Source organism: Muntiacus reevesi, chromosome 18 (genome assembly GCF_963930625.1).
Source record: "Muntiacus reevesi chromosome 18, mMunRee1.1, whole genome shotgun sequence".
Taxonomy (NCBI): Eukaryota; Metazoa; Chordata; class Mammalia; order Artiodactyla; family Cervidae; genus Muntiacus; species Muntiacus reevesi.
In genome coordinates this window covers 15,050,951-15,065,374 of record NC_089266.1, presented here as the reverse complement: position 1 = coordinate 15,065,374, position 14,424 = coordinate 15,050,951, and the positions used below count along the sequence as shown (strand labels likewise).

Sequence of the window (14,424 nt, the reverse complement as noted above, 5' to 3'; positions counted from 1 at the left end):
CCCATTTTCACTTCTTCTGAGACTCTAATTATATGTATATTTGACCGTTGGATATCGTCTTACATGACTTAAGGTTTTTTTAGGTGGTTTTTTTTTTCCTTTTAAGTTTGTTCTCTGTAGTTCTCAGATTTGATAATTTCCATTTATATATCTTTGAGTTCACTGACTTATCTATCATTTTAAACTATCTGCAATGTACTATATATTTCTATGTGTGTACTACATATATGATATATATATCTATACACAGTCATTAATTATCATGTTTATAGATTTTTTTTATGGTGAGCACACTGTAGGATATACAGAAATAAAAATATAATGTTGTACATGTGAAACTTAACCATAACCCAGTGGTATCCTAATTAAAAAATTGTCTTGTTTAAACACTTAGATGTATTATTAAACCCATTCAGTGATGTTTTTATTTCAGCTATTGTGTTTTTTGTTCTAGAATTTCTATTTATTTTATTAAAAAAAATTTTTTTTATTAGTTGGAGGCTAATTACTTCACAACATTTCAGTGGGTTTTGTCATACATTGACATGAATCAGCCATAGAGTTACACTTATTCCCCATCCCAATCCCCCCTCCCACCTCCCTCTCCACCCGATTCCTCTGGATCCTCCCAGTGTACCAGGTCTGAGCACTTGTCTCATGCATCCCACCTGGGCTGGTGATCTGTTTCACCATAGATAATATACATGCTGTTCTTTCGAAACATCCCATCCTCACCTTCTCCCACAGAGTTCAAAAGTCTGTTCTGTACTTCTGTGTCTCTTTTTCTGTTTTGCATATAGGGTTATCGTTACCATCTTTCTAAATTCCATATATATGTGTTAGTATGCTGTAATGTTCTTTATCTTTCTGGCTTACTTCACTCTGTATAATGGGCTCCAGTTTCATCCATCTCATTAGAACTGATTCAAATGAATTCTTTTTAACGGCTGAGTAATATTCCATGATGTATATGTACCACAGCTTCCTTATCCATGTCTGCTGATGGGCATCTAGGTTGCTTCCATGTCCTGGCTATTATAAACAGTGCTGCGATGAACATTGGGGTGCACGTATCTCTTTCAGATCTGGTTTCCTCAGTTTGTATGCCCAGAAGTGGTATTGCTGGGTCATATGGCAGTTCCATTTCCAGTTTTTTAAGAAATCTCCACACTGTTTTCCATAGTGGCTGTACTAGTTTGCATTCCCACCAACAGTGTAAGAGGGTTCCCTTTTCTCCACACCCTCTCCAGCATTTATTGTTTGTAGACTTTTGGATAGTAGCCATCCTGACTGGCGTGTAATGGTACCTCATTGTGGTTTTGATTTGCCTGTCTCTGATAATGAGTGATGTTGAGCATCTTTTCATGTATTTGTTAGCCATCTGTATGTCTTCTTTGGAGAAATGTCTGTTAGTTCTTTGGCCCATTTTTTGATTGGGTCATTTATTTTTCTGGAATTGAGCTTCAGGAGTTGCTTGTATATTTTTGAGATTAATCCTTTGTCTGTTGCTTCGTTTGCTATTATTTTCTCCCAATCTGAGGGCTGTCTTTTCACCTTACTTATAGTTTCCTTTGTAGTGCAGAAGCTTTTAAGTTTCATTAGGTCCCATTTGTTTAGTTTTGCTTTTATTTCCAATATTCTGGGAGGTGGGTCATAGAGGATCTTGCTGAGATTTATGTCGGAGAGTGTTTTGCCTATGTTCTCCTCTAGGAGTTTTATAGTTTCTGGTCTTACATTTAGATCTTTAATCCATTTTGAGTTTATTTTTGTGTATGGTGTTAGAAAGTGTTCTAGTTTCATTCTTTTACAAGTGGTTGACCAGTTTTCCCAGCACCACTTGTTAAAGAGGTTTTGGCCACAACAATCAGAGCAGAAAAAGAAGTAAAAGGAATCCAGATAGGAAAAGAAGAAGTGAAACTCTCACTGTTTGCAGATGACATGATCCTCTACATAGAAAACCCTAAAGACTCTACCAGAAAATTACTAGAGCTAATCAATGAATATAGTAAAGTTGCAGGATATAAAATTAACACACAGAAATCCCTTGCATTCCTATATACTAACAATGAAAAAGAAGAAAGAGAAATTAAGGAAACAATACCATTCACCATTGCAACAAAAAGAATAAAATACTTAGGAGTATATCTACCTAAAGAAACAAAAGACCTATACATAGAAAACTATAAAACACTGATGAAAGAAATCAAAGAGGACACAAACAGATGGAGAAACATACCGTGTTCATGGATTGGAAGAATCAATATTGTCAAAATGGCTATTCTGCCCCAAGCAATCTATAGATTCAATGCAATCCCTATGAAGCTGCCAACAGTGTTTTTCACAGAACTAGAACAAATAATTTCACAATTTGTATGGAAATACAAAAAAACCTCGAATAGCCAAAGTAATCTTGAGAAAGAAGAATGGAACTGGAGGAATCAACCTGCCTGACTTCAGACTCTACTACAAAGTCACAGTCATCAAGACAGTATGGTACTGGCACAAAGGCAGAAATATAGATCAATGGAACAGAATAGAAAGCCCAGAGATAAATCCACGAACCTATGGACACCTTATCTTTGACAAAGGAGGCAAGGATATACAATGGAAAATAGAATTTCTATTTAGTTCTCTTTTTATAGTTTCCACTTCTCTCCTAAGATTTTCCTCCATTTTTTAAATTAAGAGAATATATTTCTTTACCATGCTGAAAATACAATAGCTGCTTTAAATTTCTCATCTACTAATTACAGTATCTGGAGTGTTTTAGGGTTAGTCTCCATCTTTTCTTTGATAATGAGTCATATTTTCTTGGTTCTTCTGTATTGATTAATTAAAAAAAGAAACAATTTTGTATTGTATTGTGGACATTTGATTTAGTGGATATTTTGGATTTTGTTATATTCCTTCACAGAGCATTAATATCTTTCTTTCAGCAGGCAGTTAACTTGGTTTGACTCAATGAAAACTTCTGTCTCTTGGGCATCAGTTCATTCAGTTGTTTTAATGTTAGCCAATCTGTTCCATATGTACATGGTTTAGGAGTCAGCCAGAGATTTGAATGAAGTTTATGCACAGAATCTGGGCTACCTTCTGTAGCTCTCTCTGTTTTCTGGAAATCCTCCTCCCCTCATTTCTCAGAGACTGTTGTTGCTGCAACCTCTGTCTTTTGATACTTCAGACTAGAAAAACTGTAGGTTTTCTATTGGAGTTTCAATGATCCCATCCAGTGATAACTGTGGGCTGCTTTTAAACCTAAAGCGGAAAGTCAGAAAAAAAAGAGAGAAAAACTAATTCCAGTCTGTTTCCTCAGGGTATATACCCAGCAGTGGGATTGCTGAGTCATATGGTAGTTTAATTTCTAGTTTTTTAAGGAATTTCCATACTGTTCTCCACAGTGGTTGTATCAGTTTGCATTCCCACCAACAGTGCCAGAGGGTTCCCTTTTCTCTGCACCCTCTCCAGCATTCATGTTTGTAGACTTTTTGGTGATGGCCATTCTGACCGGTGTGAGACGATGCCTCGTTGTAGTTTTGATTTGCATTTCTCTATAAAAGAGCAATGTTAAAAAAAAATAAATAAAAGAGCAATGTTGAGCATCTTTTCATGTGTTTATTAGCCATCTGTATATATTCTTTGGAGAAATGTCTATTTAGGTCTTCTACCCACTTTTTGATTGGGTTGTTGGTTTTTTTGGTATTGAGCAGCTTTCTTGCAATTGTCAGCTCTCCTCCAGAATCTCTCTATTGTTTTCAATCCAGGGGCCTTGAGGGTGATTGCTTTTTGTGTTTTATCCAAGTTTATAGTTACTGTCTATGTGAGGGTCCATCTGATAGAGAGTCTTACTTGGCTTTACAGAAACAGAACCTCCTTAAATAAGATTTTGACATTTTTATCTTTGATTAATACTGACCTTTTCTCAGGTTACTTATTACTAACCATAGAAATATTTATGTGTTAGGGAGCTGACATGTAGTTTTTTAATACCAAATTTTATAGAAACTCTGATTTTTATGTTCTTTTCCTTACCTCTTATGGTTACATACTTACATATTTTCTCCTCTCCATACATCCAGTGAGATATATTATTAAAGTGACAGAAATCATAAGAAAAAATGTATAAATGTTTTAATGTCAGATTACTTTTTGGCTTCTGTTCCTCTTTACTGTATTACATAATAGTGCTTCTTACTAACAAACAACCAAGAAGAGTAAAGGAAACAGTATTTCATGCTTTTGTTTATTTAGAGAAACCAGAAAAAAAAAATCTCTGCTGCTGCTTCTGAATCAAAGCCTTGCCTGGTAGAGCAGTAGTTCTGTTCTTCCAGCAAGGAGATCCAACCAGTCCATCCTAAAGGAAATCAGTCCTGAATATTCATTGGAAGGACTGTTGTTGAACCTGAAACTCCAATAATTTGGCCACCTGATATGAAGAGCTGACTTATTGAAAAAGACCCTGATGCTGGCTAAGATTGAAGGCAGGAGGAGGAGAAGGAGACAACAGAGGATGAGATGGCTGGATGGCGTCGCCAACTCGATGGACATGAGTTTGAGTAAGCTCTGGGAGTTGGTGATGGACAGGGAGGCCTGGCGTGCTGTGATTCATGGGGTTGCAAAGAGTCAGACATGACTGAGGGACTGAACTGAATTGAATTGAATTTGCATTAGAGGCTGCAACTCATCTTTCCATACCCCGTTCATCTCAGGAGTTAATCATCTTATTTTCCTCTCTGGTCCTTCCTAGTCAGGTGATCCCAAGGTTTCAGAGTGATGTGAAGCAACTTGCATTGTTGCAAAGACTGGAAATTGCTGACAGATAATCTAAGATAGAAAAAGATGGTGATTCTTTACCTGCAGTTAGTGGATAGTGAAGTATTCTGTGTTGTGAGTTCTTTATTATAAGATCAATAGCAACTGTACACTCCAAAATCAAGCCTGAAGGTTATTGGTTCTCCACACTTAATCTTTGAAAATGTCTCCGGAGTCATTCTTGTCCATGGGACAAAGACTCAATTTGTTGTTTTCTGTCCTTGTAGAATTTTATTATAGTCTAGCCCAGTGTTTCCTTTTATGGCAGATTACAGCAGTTATCTGCCTTCCCCATTGACTGCCTAGGACCTTCTTCAGCATACTTTCCTGAAGTTTCATAAAAGAAAAAAAAACTGATTTTAGTTTCCTTTCTTTAACTGTTAATTTTTTGAGTTTTTTAGTTTTTATTGGGGATAATTGCTTTACAGTGTTGTGTTGGTTTCTGCCATACAGCCGTGAGGATCAGCCACAAGTATATGTGTACCCTCCCTTTTGAACCTCCCTCCCACCCCCCATCCCTTCGCATGTCTCTAGATCATCACAGAGCACTGGGTTGAAGTTCCTGTGTTATATAGCAACTTCCCAGTAGCTATCTCTTTTACACATGGTGTTGTATCTGCCTCAGTGCTACTCTCTCAATTTGTCCCACCCTCTCCTTCCCCCACTTTGTCCACAAATCTGTTCTCTGTGTCTGCACCTCTGTTCCTGTCCTGCAGATAGGTTCATCAGTACATTTTTTTAGATTCCATGTGTATGCGTTAGTATACAATATTTGCTTTTCTCTTTCTGACTTACTTCATTGTGCCTAATAGCCTCTGGGCTCATCTACCTAACTAGAATGGACTCAAATGCATTCCTTTTTATGGCTGAGTAATGTTCCATTGTATGTATGTACCAAACTTCTTTATCCATTCATATGTCCATGGACAACTAAGTTGCTTCCTTGTCCTGGCTATTATAAATAGTGCTGCAATGAACATTGGGATCCATGTGTCATTTTGAATTATGGGTTTCTCAGGATACATGCCCAGTAGTGGGATTGCTGGGTCATATGGTAGGTCCTTTCAGAGAAGTCAATTTAGAATTGTCAGAAATTGATGGCTTACCATTGTTTACATGATTACTATTCAAATCTATTTCTCTCCATTTCTTAAGTGTATGTGAAACTATTTTTTCCAAGGAATTTTATGTTGTTGCACCTTGTCAGTGTATTTTCAGCCACTACTGGTAGTTGATGCGAGATGGAAAACAGCAGTGTAATGGCATTATGCATCATTCTCAAAATACTGTTCTGAGATAATTATTCTGCAGTCCCTGCCTTAAAAGAGTCATAATAGGGTTTCACAATTCAGACACAAATAATAGAGGGATGGAATTTGTACTTCAAATTTATGATTTCTGGATCCAATAATTTAACACACTTTTAAATTATACTTTGTAAAATGTTGAAAAGGAACCAACCACTAGCTTTCTGATATTCTAAATACCACTTTTTCAGCAAACTATGCCTTTCCCCATCATACAGGTAAGAGGACCTATACTAGTACTCTTGTTATAATTCATATTCCAGTAAAGAAAGTAACTTCACCCATTAAAAAGCTTATGTTTTTGGGGGGTGCAGAACAACAGATGAACTGAGACAAGAAGCATGAGTAAATTAATTCTTGTACTTGGACATCATAAACCATCGCCTCTGGATACCAAATTTTGATCAGCCTCTTAAAATTTACTTTGTGTATCTCCATGTTCCTCCATTACTTGTCACATCATAATCATCATCATCACAGATACTAATAACAATGACAACATCCAGTATTGAGCACAGTTCTGTATGTAAGCCACTGTGCTAATTGCTTTGCAGAGAAGAGTTCATTTAAATCTTTACAGTAATCATGAGGGTAAGTGGCATACTATTAATGTTACTGTGATTTTGTAGGCCACTTAGTTCAGAGATGTACAGAGCCTCTGCTGTGGCATTATGGTTGATCCATAATGAGTCCAAGATCCACATTTTAGTTTCTGTTCCAGGGATAGCTCTGTCTGTGGCCTTGAGCAGCACATTTTGTTTCAGCTGCCTATTTCCAAAGAATAATAAGTATTAATGTCTTCTTCTATCTGTACTTTATTCTTTAAATTTAATCTGTATAGCAATTCTAAGAGAGAGATTATGGATCACATTTTAAAGACACAGAATCCAGGCTTGGAAAAGGTTAAATAATGTGTTGAACCATATAACATAGGCCCTGTAACATAAGTCCTGCTTTAAAGCTCTTTCTTTTAATCAATGTATTCTTTTTTAATCCTGCTTCTTTCTTCCTACTTTATCATAGGTGTATGATGAGAAAATATGAATTATACAGATGTAATACTTCTATCATAAAGGTGCTAGAAGAGATACATGTCTCCTCTAATTTGGGAGACATGGCGTCTAATTTTTAGATATAATTTTCAGAACATTTACAAGTACATCTAACCTTTTGCCTTCCAGTCTTATCACATCTGTTCTGTATTATTGCATAAATTACATATATGTTTCACATATAAATGCTGTATTTTCAAGTTACATATGTAAAATTTGTTTGAAGCATTTTTTATTTGAGGAGGTATACCTTTAGGATAGGAAAATAGGAAAGACCATATACTCTGAAACTTTAATAGAGGTAGGATTCTGATAATTTTTAGTTGCATTATTTTCACTGCTTGTAGTTTCATATTTTCCTATGACAAAACATGTTTGTGTAATACTCTAAATTTTAATGTTGTTATATAATCTAGGTACTTTAAAACCCAGAAGTTGGCCTGACAAATATATAGAATTGCTTATATATCAGTAATTATACATAAGCCAACATACTGAAAATTTTTTAATTTGGAACTACTTTTCATATTATTAAAAACCTAGCCCTTCTTCAGATGCATGGAAATGAAACCTAATATCATTAAACTAATTGGCATTTGAATATTGTGTTAGAATATTTAAAAGGATTTTCTGAATTCTTGATTATTTGCATATGCAAAGATATTAAAATGGGCATTTGACAGCTACACTCCATTATTTTATCTAAACACACTAAGTTTTGCCATTCACTACTGTAAAGAGATGGCATTTACAGAGTGAGTTGTAGGCTGTAATAGTTTGCCTTTTTCTTTGTAATAATACTGTGTATGATAAACAAGGAATTCCCTGGTAGCTCAGCTGGTAAAGAATCCGCCTGCAATGTAGGAGATAAACAAAGATTTAAATCTCAATGTCTTATTGAAATGAGAATTTCTACTTAATATTATTAAAAATTCCATTGAAGTAATGTTTTATGGGAATGTCCTAAAAGTCATTGCCTTCATATTTGAAGTAACTGTTCCTTTGGTGCGCCATGTTGTCTCCATATTTATTGCTTGTATAGTCTATCTAAGTATCAGTTTGTCTAGTATATCTCTTTATGTAGCATAGCATAATTGCATGAAAATAGAACTTATGTGGGAGTTACCTTGGATACAGCTTAGAATCACCAGTTTTCATCACTAGATGAATGATGAACATAAAACAGATCATTATACCTCCAAAAATATGTAGATAAGCATAGTTAATTCATTTAACAAATAATAGTACTTGCTTTGTGCCCTACACTATTACAAGCATCAGTAAGGCTACAGACAAAAGTTCTGCCTTTTGTCAGCCACATTATGAATACTAAACATCTGGAAAATGCAAATGAAAATACCATAAGAGACTTCTTCCCATCATGATGGATTAACCAGTACCAGACTTGCCCTCCCACTACAAACAACTTTTTTCAGATATTGGACAGTTGACAGCATAGTAATGTGGTGGAGGAAGAAACTAGGTGAATCCTGGCTTTTTGCCTAAAGGTATTCTCCTGATGATGAAACTCAAGCAGAGAATGGCAGTCTTGCTGAACTGAGGAAACAGAGATCAGAAATTGGGATTGGTTAGATGTAAACTATTAAATACAGAATGGCTAAACACCAAGGCCCTATTGGATAGCACAGGAAACTATCCAGTCTCCTGGGATAAACCACAATGGAAAAGAGTATTTTTAAAAAAGAATGTATATAACTGAGTCACTTTGCTGTGCAGCAGAGGTTGGCACAACATTGCAAATCAACTGTACTTCAATTTAAAAAACAAAAAAAGTGGGAGTTTACAGAGTACTGAAGAATGGGGAGCTTAACAGAAACAGAACTACGAAATTCTGCATAGGGGGCCTTTTGAGTCTTTAATGTAATACTGAATTGCACATAGGTGGGTAAGACTCCAGGAGGCTGAAGAAAGAATAAATCCCTAACTGTTCTTAGGGTTCTCCCAGAAATGGGAGGTTTTTTTCATTCTGACCGAGCAGACTGTAGAGTTCTCATGAAAAACCTGGAGTATTCAGTAGCAATTGAAGAAAGGACTTACTTTGGCAGTAGTGCTAAACATCTTCAGAGTAGAGGGTTACTCCAGACCTGCCTAATAAACAAAGGCTTTAAAATAAGGCTCAAGAAGATCAGACTGATCAGCCAGGGACTGATATGCCTTGGAGGGTCAGAAAATAGCTGCTTAGCCTTCCTGGTGAAAATCAAGAATAAAGAGGATGTTGACTTCCTTTGTTAATGCATCCCTCAGATATCCCTGAATGTGGAAGAACTTGGACACAGCCAAAGTATCCTTTCTAGTGTTTTTCTTTTAACTCAACTATGTTCTCAGCATATTTTGTTGGATATTATTTATGGAAAGTAAAGCTGGAAATTAAATAATTATAGTCTAATTATAATGATGATTTATACAGTGTTTGTTTTCTGGAAGTCTCAGTCTCTCAGTGAGATGATTTATAGTGTGATTAACTTTTATATTATCCATGAGTGCTTTTTAAAACTCACATTTTAAGACATTTCTTTTATTAAAGCTATTATTTATAATTCCTTCTTTGCTTTGATTTTCTACTGTATATATTCTTCACTAGCAAATAATTAACCAGATACCGTGGGTACTGCAGTATTTTAGGCACAAAGTCTAAAGAATTGTGCATGAATGAAAAGAATTGTGTATATTTAGGCTGCTCCTAATTCTTAATGATGTATGTGCAGCCAATTAAAAAAAAAAGGGAAGGGGGCTAAGTTTATATAGAGTGTTGCTGCTTTGTTCATTAGTTCTGCATCTAATTTGTATGAGGGCTTCCCAGGTGGCTCAGTGGTGAAAAATTGGCTGCCAGTGCAAGAGACCCAGGAGATATGGGTACAATCCCCAGGACAGGGAAGATTCCCTTGGAGAAGGGAATGGCAACCCACTCCAGTATCTTGCCTGAAAAATTCCATGGACAGGGGAGCATTGTGGGGTCACAGAGAATTGGACACAACTGAGCATGCACGCATTTAACTTGTACGAATTTCAAAGCTATTTTGTAGAATATGGCAAAGAATACTACACATTCACCAAAACCTATTCCTCTTTCCTCCTGAGCACATAGTAAACTATATATCCCAGCCTTTTTTGCAGATAAATGTGCCATGTGACTGAATTTTGACTAACATGAGTGGAAATAATGTATACCAATTCCAGACTGGGCTATAAAAGCTTTACACATGCAGTTGTTTTCATCTTGTAACTTCTGAACTTCTTCAGAAGAATTGAAAGATAATGGAGAGGGAATAACATTGTAGCTATTCCATTAGGCAGAATAGGCTAGACAATTCTGTCATAACAAAAAAACCTTAAAAATCTCAGTGGCTTAACACAACAAAGGTCTATTTCTAGTTTAACCAGCAAGCCTGGGCAACTCTCTCAGACAGCTGCCATTTATGCAATAACACAGAAACCCAGGCTGCTTCAGTCTTGCATCTCTGCCATCTCAACATGATACCTCTTTATGACTTTTATGCCAGAGGAAGAAACAGACTGAAAAATCATATAGGGACTGTGTCACCTCTGCTCTTATTTAATAAGCCGGAAGTAGGCATGTAGTCATCAGAAGCTGGCAACGGTAGTCACACCTGTGCCTAGAAAGGAATGGTGCCTGCAGGGTGCTGGTGGGCACCAGTGAAGTCTACGGTACTAAGTAAGTCAGTTTCCTGCCACTTTTACAGATTATGTAAAATCATCTCTTCCTAAAATGAGTGCTGCCTTTTGAAGGACTGTATTCAAGTGTGAATGAAACAATACAGTGTTCTGAATCAAAAGTCTGTAATCTACCACTTGAATACTGTGATCTTGGGCAATAGATCTTTTTTTTTTTTTTTTATAGATCTTTTGAGACTGTTTTCTCACTTGTTCTTCATGGAAAATTATGAAGGTTTAATGAGTTAGGTATGGGCTTCCCTGATGGCTCAGACAGTGAAGAATCTGCCTACAATGCAGGAAACCTGGGTTCAATCCCTGGGATGGTTAGATCTCCTGGAGAAGGCAAAGGCTACTTATTCCTATATTCTTGCCTGGAGAATTCCGTGGACAGAGGAGCCTGGCAGGCTACAGTCTATGGGGTTTCAAAAGAGCTGGACACGACTGAATGAGTAACACTTTCACTTTGCAATGAGTTAGGTAAAAATATAAATAAAGATGTAAAATAAACTGTTATACACATGTTAGCTGTTGTGTTATTGGTTATTGTATAGCTTTTCAAAAGTGAGCTATTTGTTTTTAGAGCTGTGTACACAGTGTTAGAATTAGGCTCTAGCAAGAAGTTAATTTCACTAACAGAAGAGGCTCTGCAAGTCTCAGACAAAATTACCCTTCCCACTGATCTTTCTAAAACAAAGTTTAAGCATATTTTTCTACTGTTAGAATGCTCTTTCTACGAAATCATTTTTACTCTTTTTTTAATTTTTACTCTTAATTTTGCTTTGCTATACCAAATAAGGTCAGAGCAATATTATATTTTTTATAAAGCTTTGTAAGAAAATGATTATCAATAGATATAATATTGGAAAAAGCTTAGTTTTTAAACTTTTTTTATTTAATAAAACTTAAAATGCTATCATATCAGCTAATTTTTAAAACAAGGCAAAATGTGATGTTATTTATTTAAGTGCTTAAACTAAATATGAATAAACTAAATTCATAAATAAATATCACTACAGATTTCTTGTAGACTGTTGGTACAAATCTAGCCACAGGTACCTTAACTAACCTTTTTTAGGTCTCTTGCTCTTGTCACAACCTCCTTCCTAATTTTCTGATTGAGTTTGTAAAAGAGTACTATTAACTTCTGCTTTTTTAAAGTATTTGATAGAATTCACCAGTGTTGTCAAGTAGAATTGGGCTTTTCTTTATAGGAAGATGTTTAATTATTAATTCAGTTTCCTTGCATGTAAACAGTCTATTCAGATTTCCCATTTCTTAATGAATCAGTTTTGACCATTTGTGTCAGGAATTGTCCATTTCATCTAAATTGTCTGATTTCTTGACATAAAGTTGTTCATAACATTCTCATAATCTTTTTCATTTCCGTAGAGTTGATAGTGATGTCCTGTCTTTCGTTCATAAGTTTTGGTAATTTTGTCTTTGCTGTTTTTCTTAGTCAGTCTGGTTTAGAATTTTTCAATTTTTTAGGTATATAGTCTTTTACTTTTGTAAAATATGAAATTTCTATGTATCTTTAAAATATAATGCATCCGTTTTGTTTGCTTTTTGTTTGTTTATTGAAGTATAGTTGCTGTTGTTGTTTTTCAGTCTTTCAGTCGTGTCCGACTCTTTGCAACCCCATGGACTGCAGCATGCCAGGCTTCCCTGTCCTTCACCATCTCCTGGAACTTGCTCAAACTCATGTCCATTGAGTCAGCGAAACCATCCAACCATCTTGTACTCTGTTGTCCCCTTCTCCTGCCCTCAATCTTTCCCAGCATCATAGTCTTTTCTAATGAATTGGCTCTTCACATCAGGTGGCCAAAGTATTGGAGCTTCAGTGTCAGTCCTTCCAATGAATATTCAGGATTGATTTTCTTTAGGATGGACTGGTTTGATCTCCTTGTAGTCTAAGGGACTCTCAAGAGTCTTCTCCAACACCACAGTTCAAAAGCATCAATTCTTTGGTGCTTGGCCTTCTTTATAGTCCAACTCTCACATCTGTACATGACTACTGGAAAAAAATCATAGCTTTGACTATACGAACCTTTGTTGGCAAAGTAGTTTTTCTGCTTTTTAATACGCTGTCTAGGTTTGTCGTAGCTTTTCTTCCAAGGAGCAAGTGTCTTTTAATTTCATGGCTGCAGTCATCATCTTTAGTGCTTTTGGAGCCCAAGAAAATAACATCTGTCACTGTTTCCATTGTTTCCCCATCTATTTGCCATGAGATGATGGGACCTAATGCCATGATCTTAGTTTTTTGAATGTTGAGTTTTAAGCCAACTTTTTCACTCTGCTCTTTCACCTTCATCAAGAAGCTCTTTAGTTCCTCTTCACTTTCTGTCATAAGGGTTGTGTCATAGTTGCTGTACAATATTATATAAGTTATAGGTGTATAATATTATATAAGTTACAGGTATACAATAAAGTAATTCACAATTTTTAAAGGTTATGTACTCCATTTATAGTTATTGTCAAGTAATGGCTGTGTTCTCTCTGTTGTACAATATATGCTTGTAGCTTATTTTATACCTTATTATGGGTTGACCAAAAGGTTCATTTGGATTTTTCCATAAGATGGTACAAAAACCCCGAAACTTTGGCCAACCTAATAGTCTGTGCTTGTTAGTCCTCTGCCCCTATTTGTCCTCTCCTCTCTTCCCTGTGTCTGGGCTTCCCTGGTGGCTGCAGTGCGGGATGTGCCTGCAGTGCGGAAAATCCAGATTGGATCCCTGGGTCAGGAAGATCCCCTAGAGAAGGGAATGGGCCCTCCTCTTTTTCCTCTCTATGGGTAACCACTAGTTTTTTCTAATATCTGTGAGTCTGCTTCTTTTTTGTTATATTCACTGGTTTCTTATATGTTTTAGATTTCACACATACAGTGTTTGTCTTTCTTTTTCTGACTTAGCATTATTGCCCTTCAAGTCTGTCCATCTTGCTGCTAGTGGCAGAATAGTATTATGGCTGAGTAGTATTCTGGTGTGTGTAGCGTGTGTGTGTATGTGTTTGGTATACCACATCTTGTTTATCCATTCATCTGTTGATGGATGCTTAGGTTGCGTCCATATCTTGGCAATTGTAACACTTCTAGGAACATTGGTATGCATGTATCTTTTAGAATTAGTTGGTTTTTTTTTTTAATATATACCTGGGAGTGGAGTTGCTAGGTCATATGGTAGTTTTCTTTTTAGTTTTTTGAGAAACCTCCGTACTGTTTTTGACAGTGACTGCATTGATTTACATCCCTATGAACAGTGTACAAGGGTTCCGTTTTCTCCACATCCTCACCAACATTTGTTACTGTGTTCTTTTTGATGATAGCCATTCTGATGTGTGTGAGGTGATATCTCATTGTGGTTTTGATTTGCACTTCCCAGATGATTAGCAGTGTTGAGCATCTTTTTATAGGCCTATTGGCCATTTGTATTTCCTCTTTGGAAAAAGTCTATTCAGTTCTCCTGCCCATTTTTAAAGATTTTTCATTTTGTTCACCTTTTCAAGGAATTCTTAATTCATTACTGTCCTCAGGTTTTTTATTTACTATTTAATGCTTCTGCTCT

General features: G+C 36.1%; 1 protein-coding gene across 3 annotated transcripts in view; it reads left to right on the top strand.

Moving 5' to 3' along the window:
• Window positions 1–14,424, top strand: part of TANC2 (tetratricopeptide repeat, ankyrin repeat and coiled-coil containing 2) — a 373,034-nt gene that overhangs the window by 168,577 nt on the left and 190,033 nt on the right. The gene's annotated exons all lie outside the window — the stretch shown is intronic.